This window comes from Panthera pardus, unplaced genomic scaffold (genome assembly GCF_024362965.1).
Source record: "Panthera pardus isolate Hobbes unplaced genomic scaffold, ASM2436296v1 HiC_scaffold_16, whole genome shotgun sequence".
Lineage (NCBI taxonomy): Eukaryota > Metazoa > Chordata > Mammalia > Carnivora > Felidae > Panthera > Panthera pardus.
In genome coordinates, this window is record NW_026526721.1 from 152776646 (window position 1) to 152790587 (window position 13942).

Genomic DNA, 13942 nt, shown 5'->3' on the forward strand with positions numbered 1-13942 from the left:
TGGAGAGAAGGGGCAGAGCACCAGCACCTGATCTAATGATACCTTTCACATTTTAATCCTGCAAACGGTTTTTGTTCCAAGCTCAGGCTTCAAAATGGATAAAAACAAGTGCATACGCATCGCAACGTGCACATTATCCACTGAATAGAACACCTGGAGGTGAGCTGTCTTCTCTAGGGAATGAGCATAAAGCTTTCCTGGCGAAGGTGCTTAGACCGCCGCTCCCCACCGTGCAGTTAGAGCTTAAAATAGCACGACGGACTGTTGGGGGGCGGAGGGGGTTGGTACTGAAGTTTGTTTGTCTTCGAATTATCGTTAGGGCCACAGTACAACGCAAGGAGAGAATGTTTTGCCAGAGCCAGGAAGTCATACAATATTTTTATTCCAGAACACTTCAGTTGGTGCTCAAATGTCAATTGAATCAGCAGATGGTTAGCGACTCCTCTGTACAAGTTCAATGGTATAATTCCAGAATTCAAAAGACCCACACGCTGTGTGTGTACATATTTCATTTCTTCATTTCGAGCTGGGAGACCTGTCTTTCAAGTCAATTTTATTGTCAATCTGCTTGGCAATGAAATAGCTATGGGCTATTCATTCTATTGAATATTGTATGAAGTCGCTGGTATGATTTCATACAGCGTCTCCTGTTTTCTTCCGGACTGTGACCTCAGCTTTTCAAGTGGATGGATGACGTACTTGTCAGCAGTGTTGCAAATGAGCGAAGTGAAACTGGAAAATGCGTCCGGAGTCGCCCAGGTGGGCAATTGTAGAACAAGAGCGGGCATGGGGACATTCTTGTGGCAGCCACTGAGGGCTTCGTCACTGCGTGGGACCCACGTGGGGTCTTGCTCGGACATGCTTGTTCACGGCTTAAATCATCCAGTCACAGAACACCATCTAACAATCACTTGGCGCGTCAGATATGGGCAGGACACGCGACCCGAAGGCAGAGTGTCTTATTTATTGGTGTGTTGACCTGATCTGGAGCTAGAAGAAAGCAGTTAGAAGGCCCCATCTCCGACAGAGGCAGGGCAGGGCAGGCCAACAAATTGTGATAGGGAAACAAGGGGCGATGGTCTCGTCCAGTTCTCTTTTGTATTTACTCTTCACAAATGCAAAGTATGAATCCCAGGTTTGTTTTTGGTCCATTGGAGAACGCAACTATCAGCTTCGGGCCCTGACATCATAATTTCGTTCTAAGCCGTCCTGTCTATTCTCAGGCATTTCCTGGCCGCATGTGTATACCCCCTTGTCAGTTCCATAAATCATGATAGGTAAGCAAATCTTTCTCTTAACCTTTTGCAAAGATAACATGACCAATAGTTTCTGAACATACTTTTGCCAGGCTTGCTTTGGGGAGATAAATGTGGCCTGTCTCGTCCGTGCATCACTAAACAGTAGCATGATTTATGAGGAGGAGTGGGGCTTGTTCACTGTGGTTTACCCAAAGACTTCGCGAATGCCTTCTTTTTGGAGGAACCGTGGTGGGTTGTAAGAAGGCACAGTAAGGATTTCCGAGAAAGACTTTGACCGTGAGGATTTCTGCAGTGGTTTCTACACACCAAAGCGAGGCAGCACGTAGAAGTTGTAATATAGTCACTTGAATCATCTAGACACTCTTTTTGAGAGACATGGGCCTTGGCCCTCTACTTTTTCTGTGCGTTTACACAGACTGTGCCAAAAAGGTCTTCGGCGAGAAGCTTCCTTCCAGCTCCCAGTTACAGATGTGCAATCCACCTACAGAATGCAGGGAATTTAGCTGAGAGGCAGAGGAGAAATGGAGTAGGCGTGGCCCGTGGGGAGAGCCCTTTACTACAGCATAAGCACGATCTGGTCCCCCCAGAGAAAGGACAAAGAGAAACTCTTTGTGTCTCATGTGTCGTGGGTGAGACACAGGCTGCGGAGTTAAGCAGGGGTTGGGTTTTGATCCCTATTTGTCAACGTGGTGAAGTTGGGCACCCCTAGGTACCTAGCTTAGGTTCATCTATTTCACTCCCTTGTCAAATGAGGATAATGTGTACCTCAGACTGTTGTAAGCATTAAAATAGACATTATCCTGGCATCCGATGGAAGCGTGTTTTCCTCCCCGGCATGAAGAATTGGAATGATCGGTCCTACCCCTATTTATAGCACATGATTATCCTTACTCCCTGCGCTGCCTCTCTGTTATTATTTTATTTGTTGCCTCTCCCACGTTCCATTCCTAATCCTGTTTCTTATTCCCAGCAGGCACTCCAGGGGAAGATCGGAGGGGTCTACTCCATGCTGTTCAAATCATCGGACCCACTGCCTTGTGCCCATGAGCAAAGAGCTGCGTTTCAGCTCCCAGGGCTGTCTTTTTAGTTTAGTTCACCCTCCAGAATATATAGAAGGCTCGGATGATGTACTTCAGTTGGCAGAATGAGGTTGGGACTTTGTTTTAGGATCGATCAATCAATTAATCAATCATCAGTCCACACGCACACACACACACACACACACATACACATGCTTTTCTTTCTTTCCCTTTTTCTTTTCAGGGGACTTCACAGGATTCTGTTTTCTGTTTGGGGTAAATATTCACTTACATTTTTCATGTAAATTTGCAGTTTATTTTATCTGATGTTTATTTTATTTTATTTTTGGGAGAGAGAGAGAGAGAGAGAGAATGAGTGGGGAAAGGGCAGAGAGAGGATCCCAAGCAGGCTCCACACATAGGCAAGCAGGCACATCCCCAGCAGGCTCCAGTGTGCCCAACATAGGACTTGAAGTCACGAACTGTGTGATCACGGTCTAAGCCGAAATCCAGAACCAGATGCTTAACTGGCTGAGCCACCCAGGCTCTCATGAAGTAGTTTTAATAGTGCCCACTTTTTTTCTTTTTGCTGTTGGAATAATGGGCGCCCTCTGACTTTGGTCTTCACCTCTTGTCAGGAGTCGGATTTAATACCCATGGTCCCGTTCTAAGTCTGAGCAGATTCTGCCTGAATTCCCTTTGGAAGAGGATGTGAATAATTCCTAGCTCCAGTCCATGCTGGGTCCCTTGGCAGGGGAAAATGGAGTCATTATTTATTTATTTGTTTATACATTTTTTTTTTTTTTAGCGTTTATTCATTTTTGAGTGAGAGAGAGAGAGAGAGAGAGGGAGCATGAACAGGGAAGAGGCAGAGGGAGAGGGAGACCCAGAATCCAAAGCAGGCTCCACGCTCTGAGCTGTCAGCACAGAGCCCGACGTGGGGCTCAAACCCACGAACTGCGTGATCATGACCTGAGTCGAAGTCAGACGCTTAACCGACTGAGCCACTCAGGTGCCCCTTTTATTTATTTTTTTAAATCCCCACTGTCTTCTTTCTTCTCAAACAAATCGAGTCCGTGACAATCCGTTCTATTACCTACTGCTGCAAGAGCATTTGAACTTTCCCGCTTAGGGATCTCATTTCAGTGGACTGTCAGTCCCCCTCTTTTTGAAAGGTTGTTTCCTCGGGCTTGCAGAATGCAATTCGGTGCAGAAAGAAAGAGAGAGGGAGGCGGGAGTCGTGAGGGCAGGTGGTGCAGCCCCTGACGCCTCGCCCCCAGCCAGACCAGCTGCAGAGATTATCTTTTAAAAAAATTATTTGTTTGTTTGTTTATCTAGGGGCAGAGAGAGAGGGAGAGAGAAGAATCCCAAGCAGGCCCTGCATCGCCAGCGCAGAGCCTGACGCGGGGCTTGAACTCACGAACCGTGAGATCATGACCTGAGTCGAAATCAAGAGTCGCATGCTCACCACCCAGGCGCCCCAGCAGTTTTCTTTTGTCAACCTTGAGGGTATTAAGAAAGCGTCACAGTTTTGTTTCATTTTAATTCATAGACCGTACCGTGTCAAATGACCCACTTGGGGGCGCCTGGGTGGCTCTGTTGGTTAAGCATCCCACTGGGACTCAGGTCATGATCTCACGGCTCGTGGGTTCCAGCTCCACACAGGGCCCGCTGCTGTCAGCCTAGAGCCTGCTTCGGATCCTCTGTCCCCCTCTGTCTCTGCCCCTGCCCCGCTCATAGGCGTGTTGTCTCTCTCTCTCTCTCTCTCTCTCCAAAATAAATAAAAATATTAAAAAAAAATTAAAATGAACGTTCATGCCTTTACTTCTGTTTACTTTGATGTCGATATTACCATCAGGGGCTTTTTTTGTCTTTATTATTTTGTTTTGCTGGCCCACGGCTTAACTTTTAACTTCTATGTACCACTTTATTTTAGGAGTTGCCATATGCAAGATATAGTTGGGTTTCCTTTTAACCCAATGGGAGAATTGCCCCCTTTCAATAGGGATATTTAACTCATGGCCATTTGTGTGAATGAAATGGAAATATGTAGCCCCTTGTCAATTTTATTGTCCGCTTGCCTGTCTACGTGTTTTCTTTCCTTATTGTCCGGCCACTTGCTAAGTGCGTGGAATGCTTTCCATTTTGATCGCACTGTGCAACCTTTCTGAACATTCATATCTATTTCCCTAGTGTTTAAACTTGAGATCAATTCAATGAGGACAGGTTGTCGTTATGTCCTTTTGGTATTAAAATTGCTTGCATTTACCCCTGCTCGCCATACCGTTTCCTGATCTCTGATACCCCGATTTGCAATTATAAATCTGGAGTATTATTACTGTTGAATAATTTTTATGACATTACATATCAGTAGGTTTAGAAGAATTTTTTTTAATGTTTATTTATTTATTTTGAGAGAGAGAGAGCACAAGGGAGGGAGGGACAGAGAGAGAGAGGGGTGGGGAGAGAGAATCCCAAGCAGGCTCTGGCTGTCGGCACAAAGCCTGACGTGGAGCTCGATCCCACAAACCATGAGATCATGACCCGAACCAAAATCAAGAGTCAGCTCTTGATTAACCAACTGAGCCACCCAGATTCCCCACATTGTCAGTAGTTTTGATCCTGCTTCTTATGAACATCAAACCAGAACTCCATTCTGATTTTGTGCTTTTAGTTTCCTGCATCCTTTTCTCAGTGGTTTCTTCATTTATCCTAGCGAGCTTGTAATCTCAGTCCATATTTTAGTCTGTTCGTTTCTTGTTCATTTTTCACTTAAAAAATGGAGTTGATACATTCTTGCATTTTAGTGAGAGCACAAATTAGATCCATTATAAAAATTTCTTTTGTGTTTTATAGCAGCTTCTTTCAAGTGCTTGCTATTTCTTTGAATCACGTAGGTCAAAGGGGGAAAAGGTGAATGAAAGAAGGCTTTAGGTGTCTGACGTGAGCAACGGGATGAATGACGACACCATTTGAACTTTCCACGCTGGATATGTTAAGTTTGAGATGTCTCTTAGATAATCTTCTGGTGATATATGAAGTATGAAACTCACGAGAGAGCTCGAGGGTGGAGAAGTGAACGTAGTGATTACCTATATACGGGTCCTACTGAAAACTTTAGGACCCTTGAGTTTACAAGAGAAAAGACCCAGTCCCAAGAAATGCCAACACTGACATTTTGGGGAGAGGAGGAAGAGTGTGCCAAGAAGCAGAGAGGGGGTCGATTATGTAGGGGGAAAAATAGGATATCACATGTGACAGCATCCAGGACGGGAAAGGGGTGGAAGCCACTCTTACTGGTTTAGTTGTGGCGTTAAATGAGCCATGTAGAGAATCTGGATCTTCCGGAGTAAGTTCAATTCACCCAGCCAAATATAAAACGCACGCTAACTGGATGGGATAGAGTGAACGGCCATCCAGTGAACACTGGAATATGAGGGGAAAATGAACCTGTCTCCTCTCTAGCATCCCTCATTCACCCTGTGAGAAGAGGCAGCCTGATGGCATTAGACCAGACGGTGGGACAGCCGTGCTATGTGTTTGGGAGACTTGGCGGTGTGTGGAAACGTCTGGTTCTGGAACAGCGCATTGCTCACCCATTCCAGCTCATTTAAGTGGACCAGGAAGTTATTGAAAACTCAGAGACTCAAGTTTGGAGTCTCTGCGGTCAGGAAAACCCCCCAAATTATATCCCCCAGGACTCCTCACAGAGACGGTCCCACGATGGCCGGACACACCTCGCCCCTGTTCCCCGGTTCGCACCAAAAACAGTGACCGGGACACTGCTGTGAAGTCCTCTGACATTCCAGATTCTGAAAGCTTGATATTTCTCTTCCCGGCTCCCTCTCCCTTTCCAATGAAACGGATTCTGGGCTGCATCCTTGCTTGTCTCGTGTTTGTCATTGAAATCTCTGGAGGTGGGTCGGGTTCACTTCCTTGAGCCCTAATTGCGGGGGAGGCCAGGCTCCCCGGTTTCTGTCTCGCACAGATAGGTCCCACCACATGGCACATTCCCCAAAGTATAGGAAAAGGATTCAAACGATGCCACAAAGGCACAAATGAGACCAACCGCGGAAGCCGAGCGGATCCCAGTCGTGTCGTCTCAAAGCCTCAGAAATGAGGAAACAGAAAATAAGTCCTGACCTAGCGTTGCAATCATTCTGTGTTGTCTTCCCTCATGGCATTTCGAACACCCGCCGTCTTAAAAAGAAACGAAAAAGCAAGGAAAAAGAAAATCTGATTTCTCAAAGTTCATTTTGAAACATGAAAATAACTAGTAAGTAAGCAAGCTCCTTACATTTTCTAACTTGCTCTCCCTTTTATTCTCTCTATTTAATTCTTTCAGACGTCACTGTCTACAATAGACTATGAGGCCGTGGTTGGAATGGTTTGATTTTGTGGGGAGCTGTCCTGTGAAGCAGGGAGGGTATTGGCTTCGAGCTGGGGGTGGGGGGGCGCAGGTGAATGCCGTGCTCCACACTGTGTGATGTTTCCAAGCTCCATGATATGCAAATATAGGTTATGCTGTATGAGGGCTGTATGTTCTGCAGAAGGGTGAGAGGCGAGCAATGCCATGGCTTCCAGAATGGGTAAGCATTTCTTGAACTATAAATAGGTGTTGCGTAAAGGAGCTTTGTGATGAAGGAAAATTGGAAAATGCTGGCTTAAAGTAAAACAAGGCTATTACAGTACCAGTGACCGTATCTTCTTGAAAACAAATTTTTTTTCCATTTATTTGTTTTTGATACAGAGAGAGCATGAGTGGGGGAGGGGCAGAGAGAGAGGGAGACACAGAATCCGAAGTGGGTTCCGGGCTTTGAGCCGTCGGCACAGAGCCCGACGCGGGGCTCGAACTCAGGGACCAGGAGATCATGACCTGAGATGAAGTCGGATGCTTAACCAACTGAGCCACCCAGGCGCCCCAACCATGGACCATATTTTCTTGTGCTACACTTTTTTTAACTGGAGGAAACAGCTCTTCCTTTCTTTCTTTCTTTCTTTCTTTCTTTCTTTCTTTCTTTCTTTCTTTTTTTTAAAGTTTATCTATCTATTTTGAGAGAGAGAGAGAGAGAGAGACCGAGCAAGCAAGAGAGGGGCAGAGAGAGAGGGAGAGAGAGAATTCCAATCAGACTCCGCACTGTCAGTGGTCAGAGCCCAATGTGGGTCTTGAACTCACAAACCGTGAGTTCGTGACCTGAGCTAAAATCAAGAGTCAGACGCTTAACTGACTGAGCCACGCAGGTACCCCTCTATGCTGTACCTTTTTTCCCCCCATAATGTGGTCGTTCCATAACTGGAGGCCTATACCTCTCTCTCCCCTTCTCCATTTTGCCCATCCCCCCACTCCCCCTCCCTTCTGGAAATCATCAGTTTGTTTTTCTGTATATTGGTCTGACTTTGCTTGGGTTTGTTTACACATTTGTTTTGTCTTTAATCTTCGCACATGAGTGAAATCATATGGTATCTTTGCCTTTTTCAGTCTGATTTATTTTACTTAGCATAATACCCGCTAGGTCTATGCATGTTGTCGCAAATGGCAAGATTTCATCCCTTTTTATGGCTACTTAATAGACCATTATTTATAGACAGATGGCAGCTATGTTGGTGATGAGCACAGCATAACATATAGAAAGGTTGAATCATTATGTCGGACACCGGAAACTAATATGTGTATTAACTATACTCAAAGAATAGGGGCGCCTGGGTGGCTCAGTCATTTAAGCGTCTGACTTGGGCTCAGGTCATGATCTCCTGGTTCGTGAGTTTGAGCCCCGGGTCAGGCTCTGTGCTGACAGCTTGAAGCCTGGAGCCTGCCTCGGATTCTGTGTCTCCCCCTCTCTCTGGGCTCAGGCTCTGTCTCTCTCTCTCTCTCAAAAATAAATAAGCATTAAACAATTTTTAATTAATGTAACTTTTCTGTCATGAAAAAGCAATCCCCTTTTATTGGAATTACATAATTGGGATTTACATAAATAGAAGGCTGATCCAAAGCATCCACAACCTTACCATTTGCGGACCACTGGTAACGCTTGGATGCATTTTCTTCCAGAACTTTAAAAAATGCACATATATATTTATAATTGCCAAAGTATGGGATTATGCCTTTATTTATTTTGTGCCCTGATTTTTTTTCACTGAATAATACATGATAACAGACTTTCGTTCCCAAACCACACACCTACTGGGTTATTTTTAATGTAATGTGGGTGTATTGTAATTTATGTAATCAGCTTCTTAGTGTTGGACATTTAAGTTTGTCTACAGTATCACTATGGAAGCCTTACATTATTAAAAATAATGCTGTGATGAATATTCCTCTGTCTACCTCTTTATAGTCTCCCTTAATACATCTTAGGGAAGTTAATTGAACTCTCTCATGCTTCAGGTTTCTCATCTGGAAGATGGGACTTTCAATAGCATCTGTCTCATGGGGATGTTATAAGGATTATCATAAATCTTCTATGTTACGTTTAGATCATCGCCCGTGATCTATCACCCAAGAGGTGTTGGCAATTGTGACTGTACTGCCCTTCTCTATAACCTGTAATCTGACCCAGCTGTACTCATTATTGCCTGTATTCCCCTGGTTTTTCAGATGCTGGTCAGGGCTCCCCCAGCAGTCATCTTCCATGATAAACATGGAAGTCCAAGTGGTAAGTCCAAGTACATCCAAGGTCTCCAGGAGCCTTAGGAGGAGGATCTGGGGGTTGTAATTGTCTTGGAGTGTACCTTGCACCCCCACGTGAGTCAGCAAGGGCTGAGCCAATAGGAGAACACCCCAGTTAGTCTCTGACCCAACGACCTACAGGTTTCTGAACAGGATACCCTGCTAAGGGTGAGCATTGGTGGGTTCCCTGCCCGCTATAGCCTTTCCATCTTTGTAAAAGAAGGAAGATGTTAGGTTTGTAAAATACTTACCTCCATTGGTGCACATCGCTTTTTATTACCACAATTGAAAAACGGGGTATGGGGTATGGAGACTGTTTTACCCTTAGATCCCAGAACTTTCCTGTGTTTGGTCTGGAACCTTTTCCTGTGAACTATCAGAGTGGTGTCTGGGAGGTCACAGCAATTCTGATTCTGGTTAGATTTGCTCTGTCGGAAACAAGTTGGAGGCGAGGGCCCAGGCTGGCTCTAGAAGCTGCTGTTGAGGGTGGGAAAGACTCTTATCCACAGTCCTGGGTAGACTTGTCAGAAGTTTGGTGCTTTGATGGCTCCTCCAGTGTCCCAGAGGTGTCTGATGACCCTCTTCCCACCCCCGAGGGGCATTAGTTTTCCTCGGGCCCTCAGATTCTTTCTGTAGATTTAGCTTCACCATATGGAGATATTTGGATGGCTCTTTGAGTCTTTGAAAGACTTGGCTCTAAACCACTTCAATACCAGTCTGTTCTGTCTGGACCTGACTTTTCAAGCTTCTGTCCACCAACTTCCAAATGGCTCCTGGTAAGTCCCTCCTGTGGGAACAGAGGACCTTGCTCCTTCCTGCCCATGTGTGGGGGTCATCCTGGCCCTGCTCCTTGTAGCCAGGAACCCTGTTCTATGCCTGTACACTTAGCAGTAGAAACAGAACAGTCTTAGCCAATGGCTCAAGTCTCCTTGGATGCTCCTTCTCATTCCGCTTCTGTGTGTATGGTGGCTTTGTGCCTTTCTCCCACTGTAGACTGGGTCAGATGCCCACACATGAGCCAATAATTGTTGGCTGGGGGGCCAACAGTAACAGACATGGCAAGATTCTGGGGAATGATGTATGATGGGGACTGGTGAATGGGATTAGAGGGGGAGTTCCATGAAGAACAGTTCCTTGGAAGATCATCCCTTATTGACCATCATAGTGGGGATAATTTGGTAGGCAGACGAACAGATTTTGGGTATCAGTCAGCAGCTCTTGCTGCAGTGACAACCAACTTAATTCTCAACAGAATAAAACCGAACACTTATCTCCTTCTGACATTAAATGATGGCTGTGAGTTGGCTGTGATTCTAGAGCACTCTCCTGGGCTCTAGACATCTTCTTATTCCAAGGCTCAGGTTAAAGAGCAGCCTTTCTGTTTCACACTGTTCTCATGGAAGGAGGCAAGGATGCAGGAGGCCAAAATGAACAGAGCAGGCACAGTTAACATTTCTGCTCACAAGGGGGCAACCATCATATTTGTCCACATTCTACTGATTGACAGCAGCCATGTGGCCAGCCCATCAGTGGGGTAGCTTGGGACACACTCATAGTCAAAGGGCAAAGGCTGTGGATGAAAGATCCTCATCGCTCATTGTGGGGGAAGGGGCAGGTGCTGAGGGTGAACGGGAATGAGGGCAGGACAACACGTGCAGACTCCTCTTTTAAGGAACTTGGCATTTAAGGAAATGGACGTGTAGTACATTGTGAGGGTGAGTGGTGGGCCAAGTTTTTTTTTTTTTTTTTTAAATGGAGGAGATTTTTCTACATAGAGGTAAAAGGGAAAGCATAGGGAGAATATGATATAATTTAATACTTTTAGCCTATATTCTCTGAAAGCCTACTGTGTGTGGTCACTTTATATTTGTCATCTTATTAGTCTCCAACAGCTTTCATGAAGCAGGTGCTATTACTTTGTTTTACCAGTGAGGACAGTGAGGCCGATGTTATATAACTTGCTTAGACACAAAGCAAGCAGAATTGGTATTTCAGCCTATTAGATGGACTGTAAAATCTTGCCTTTTTTTTTTTTTAATGTTAATTTATTTTTGAGAGAGGGAGAGAGAGAACATGAGCAGGGGAGGGGCAGAGAGAGAGGGAGACACAGAATAAAAAGCAGGCTCCAGGCTCAGAGCTATCAGCACAGAGCCCGATGCAGGACTCGAACCCACGAACGGTGAGATCACGACCTGAGCTGAAGTTGGACGCTCAACCGACTGAGCTACCCAGGTGCCCCTCTTGGCTTGTTTTTTATTTGCTAAGTGAAGGTGATAGAAACGTGTCCTTCTCCCCACCTCTGCCCCCATCCAGGAAATCCGGTATGCATGTAGGTAGTACTTTGCATGTCTTGGAGCAGATGGCAAATGTTTGAGGTCACCGAGAGGCACAGGGTGAGATCATCCTGCTCACATGGACATTTTGCCCTCCTAAGTGCTATAAGCAGTGGGCAGCTTCACAGTGAATGCACGGGTCTTGGGTAAGGCTTTCTGCCTCTCTGCTAGATGTGGCCGGGTCAGCCAGAACTCTTGGCAATTGGATCCAGATGTTGCCTTTAACTGGAAAAGGAAGAGTCTACCTCAGCCTCTCTCTGGGTCCAACAGAAGAAGTTTTAGATTTAGTGTACTTCTTGGTGGATTTGCTTGACACATTGCTTTTTATTTAAGGACAAATGTTCTGAAAACAGAGCCTGCATTGTATTTGCCAAACATGCATAAGAACACAAACAAAACTCATGTTTGCAAGCCCCAAATAAGTACTTCTTATGCCTTAAGTGCCATTTGGAAACCATCCAGTGCCACAGCATGTAAGCTTTGTGAACAATTCTCCATAATTGTTTATGCAAAGGGTGTATATTCACAATTGCATGAATGTCCTTAATTGCCTTTGATTACATGGCACACTGTGTTCTACCCTCTTGAAATGAGCGTCCTTTATACACCAATGGCTTCTTCATTTTGATATAGGTTCCTGTGGAGTGGGATTTTGTACAATGGAATTTTCTAATTGGAGCTGGGGCAAAAGAAGAGGGAGGAGAAATGGAAGGGGACACCAAATTCTGAACAAATAAAAGAAAAACTCCAGTGTAAATTGTTAACCCCACCGCTCTTCTCCCAAACAGCTCTGCAGGTGGGATAGAATTGGCACCCTGGGCAATTTCCCTCTGGGTGGTGGAGTTATATGGCTTTCAACAGCACTGGGTGCTTCTTGGAGTCTTGTTGAGTAAATGTGAAGGGCCAACTGTGGGCAAGACAGAAGGTCATGTTGGGGAAGCGCATTTCATAATCTCCATTCATCTCCATGGTCGCTAATATTCATCCTCACCATCCATGGTGGGGATGAGGTGAACCAGACTTACGAGGAACCCTTGTCATCAGATATGGTGGTTGTCCATATGAGACTGTTTGGATGGGGGCTGGAGAGAATCTCCAGGATCACACAAGTGTTACCCCACGGTAGATGACAAGAACAATGGGTTGGCTGCTGGCAATTTGTGGTCCTTATCAGAAGGCAGTGGCAAAGACAACAACTTAGCATCTTTACTCAAAGCTCAATGCTGGTGTTACAAGGCTGAGCTGATCCAGGCCCAAGATGTGGCTTGCAAATTGTCCATTTTACCCTCTCTATGGCAGCAGGGTTGTCTTCCTCCTCCTTTCCCCAGGGCTTAATATCATCTCTTAGACAGGGAAAGTTGCTCTATAAGAACACACGCTACTTTCATGATCTGTGCTCTGGCCATGCTTTTTTGGTTAGTATTTGAGTGTTTGTGGCTTTGGTTTGGGTTCTGCATTGGATAAATCCAATCCAGCAATTTGGATTTGGAGGATGAAGCAGTTCAGTGGGTGGGAGTGGAGAGCAGAGACATATGTCATGGTAATAAAATACCATTTATTGAGGGGTGCACACAAGAAGCCAAACACAGCATTAGGGGCTTCTGAAACACTTTCTCCTCCAATGGATATGCAAGGCACATCTTACGGCATTGTAACCAATGGACAGACTATGGGTCTGAAAGTATCCATAATTTTGCAGACCTTGGAATGCAAGTGTATATACTTGACTCTAGAAAATGTGATTTTTCTAATAGTAGCCCGACTCACTTTGGAATTCGCGGGGTCGATCCCCTGGTCCCATTTCCCCCTGGGTTCCTTCTTTTCCCTGGTCTCCAGTACTCCGTGACAAATCCTAGTGTGTTTCTCTAGCATAACAAAAACTTGTCTGACAGCAATAATGTATACCGCTGCATTAACTACTATTGTTTCTACTTCAGAATGCATTTCAGAAATGGGATTTTGGAGGCTGGTTCCATAGAGTTATTCCCAAAGGACCTTAAAGGAGTCTGAAGGTGCTAGAATAAGGTTTTCCAGCAGTGCTGCTTACAGACTTTTGCTAGACAAAAATGAGGCCAAAGAAGGCAACACTCTCTAAAGGGACTGTGATGTCCCCCCATATCCCTTACATCGGGCTGCTGCACCCATTCTCTCAGCTTCTGTGAATGCTGGCTGCTAATGTTTCACAGCTGGAAAATTGTCTGGGGCTGCAGGAAGCTATCTGGCTGGAAGAGCTACGGAATGGCTAGTACGCAAGTGTAACCTCCTTTGCTTTAAGAAGGGAGACCTCTAGGGTGTGGATTTTGCTCGATAGCCCCTCTGTAGATCAGGACGAGGCCAGACTATACCTGAGACCACAACCTTGCTCAGTCTTCTCCCCTTGCCTTATCCTGCTATTTTCCTTCCTTCACAGATTTCTCCTGGGAGTGCTTTTTCTATGTGTACTTGAATCCTTGTGTACTTGAATCCTTGAACCATGTGTACTTGAATCCTTGTCTCAGGCTGTGCTTCTAGGGACATTGACCTAAGATAGTCTGCTTACCTATTCGGTTCACCCTGAGCATAGACTCTTGAATGCAATAGCTGAGCAATGTCTACATTGTTCTAATAGCCATTCCTAATATGATCCGAAGGAATCATTTAATGGATTGTAGGAGACATTAAAAA

At 45.3% G+C, this 13942-nt stretch overlaps 1 long non-coding RNA gene across 1 annotated transcript in view; it reads left to right on the forward strand.

Annotated features, from left to right (window-relative positions):
- The first annotated feature begins 6350 nt into the window (after positions 1-6350).
- LOC128777353 (uncharacterized) overlaps positions 6351-13942 on the forward strand; it is a 44903-nt gene continuing 37311 nt past the window's right edge. The window contains exon 1 of the long non-coding RNA XR_008422652.1: positions 6351-6554. This is a non-coding gene — a long non-coding RNA (uncharacterized LOC128777353). The remainder of the gene's footprint in view (positions 6555-13942) is intronic.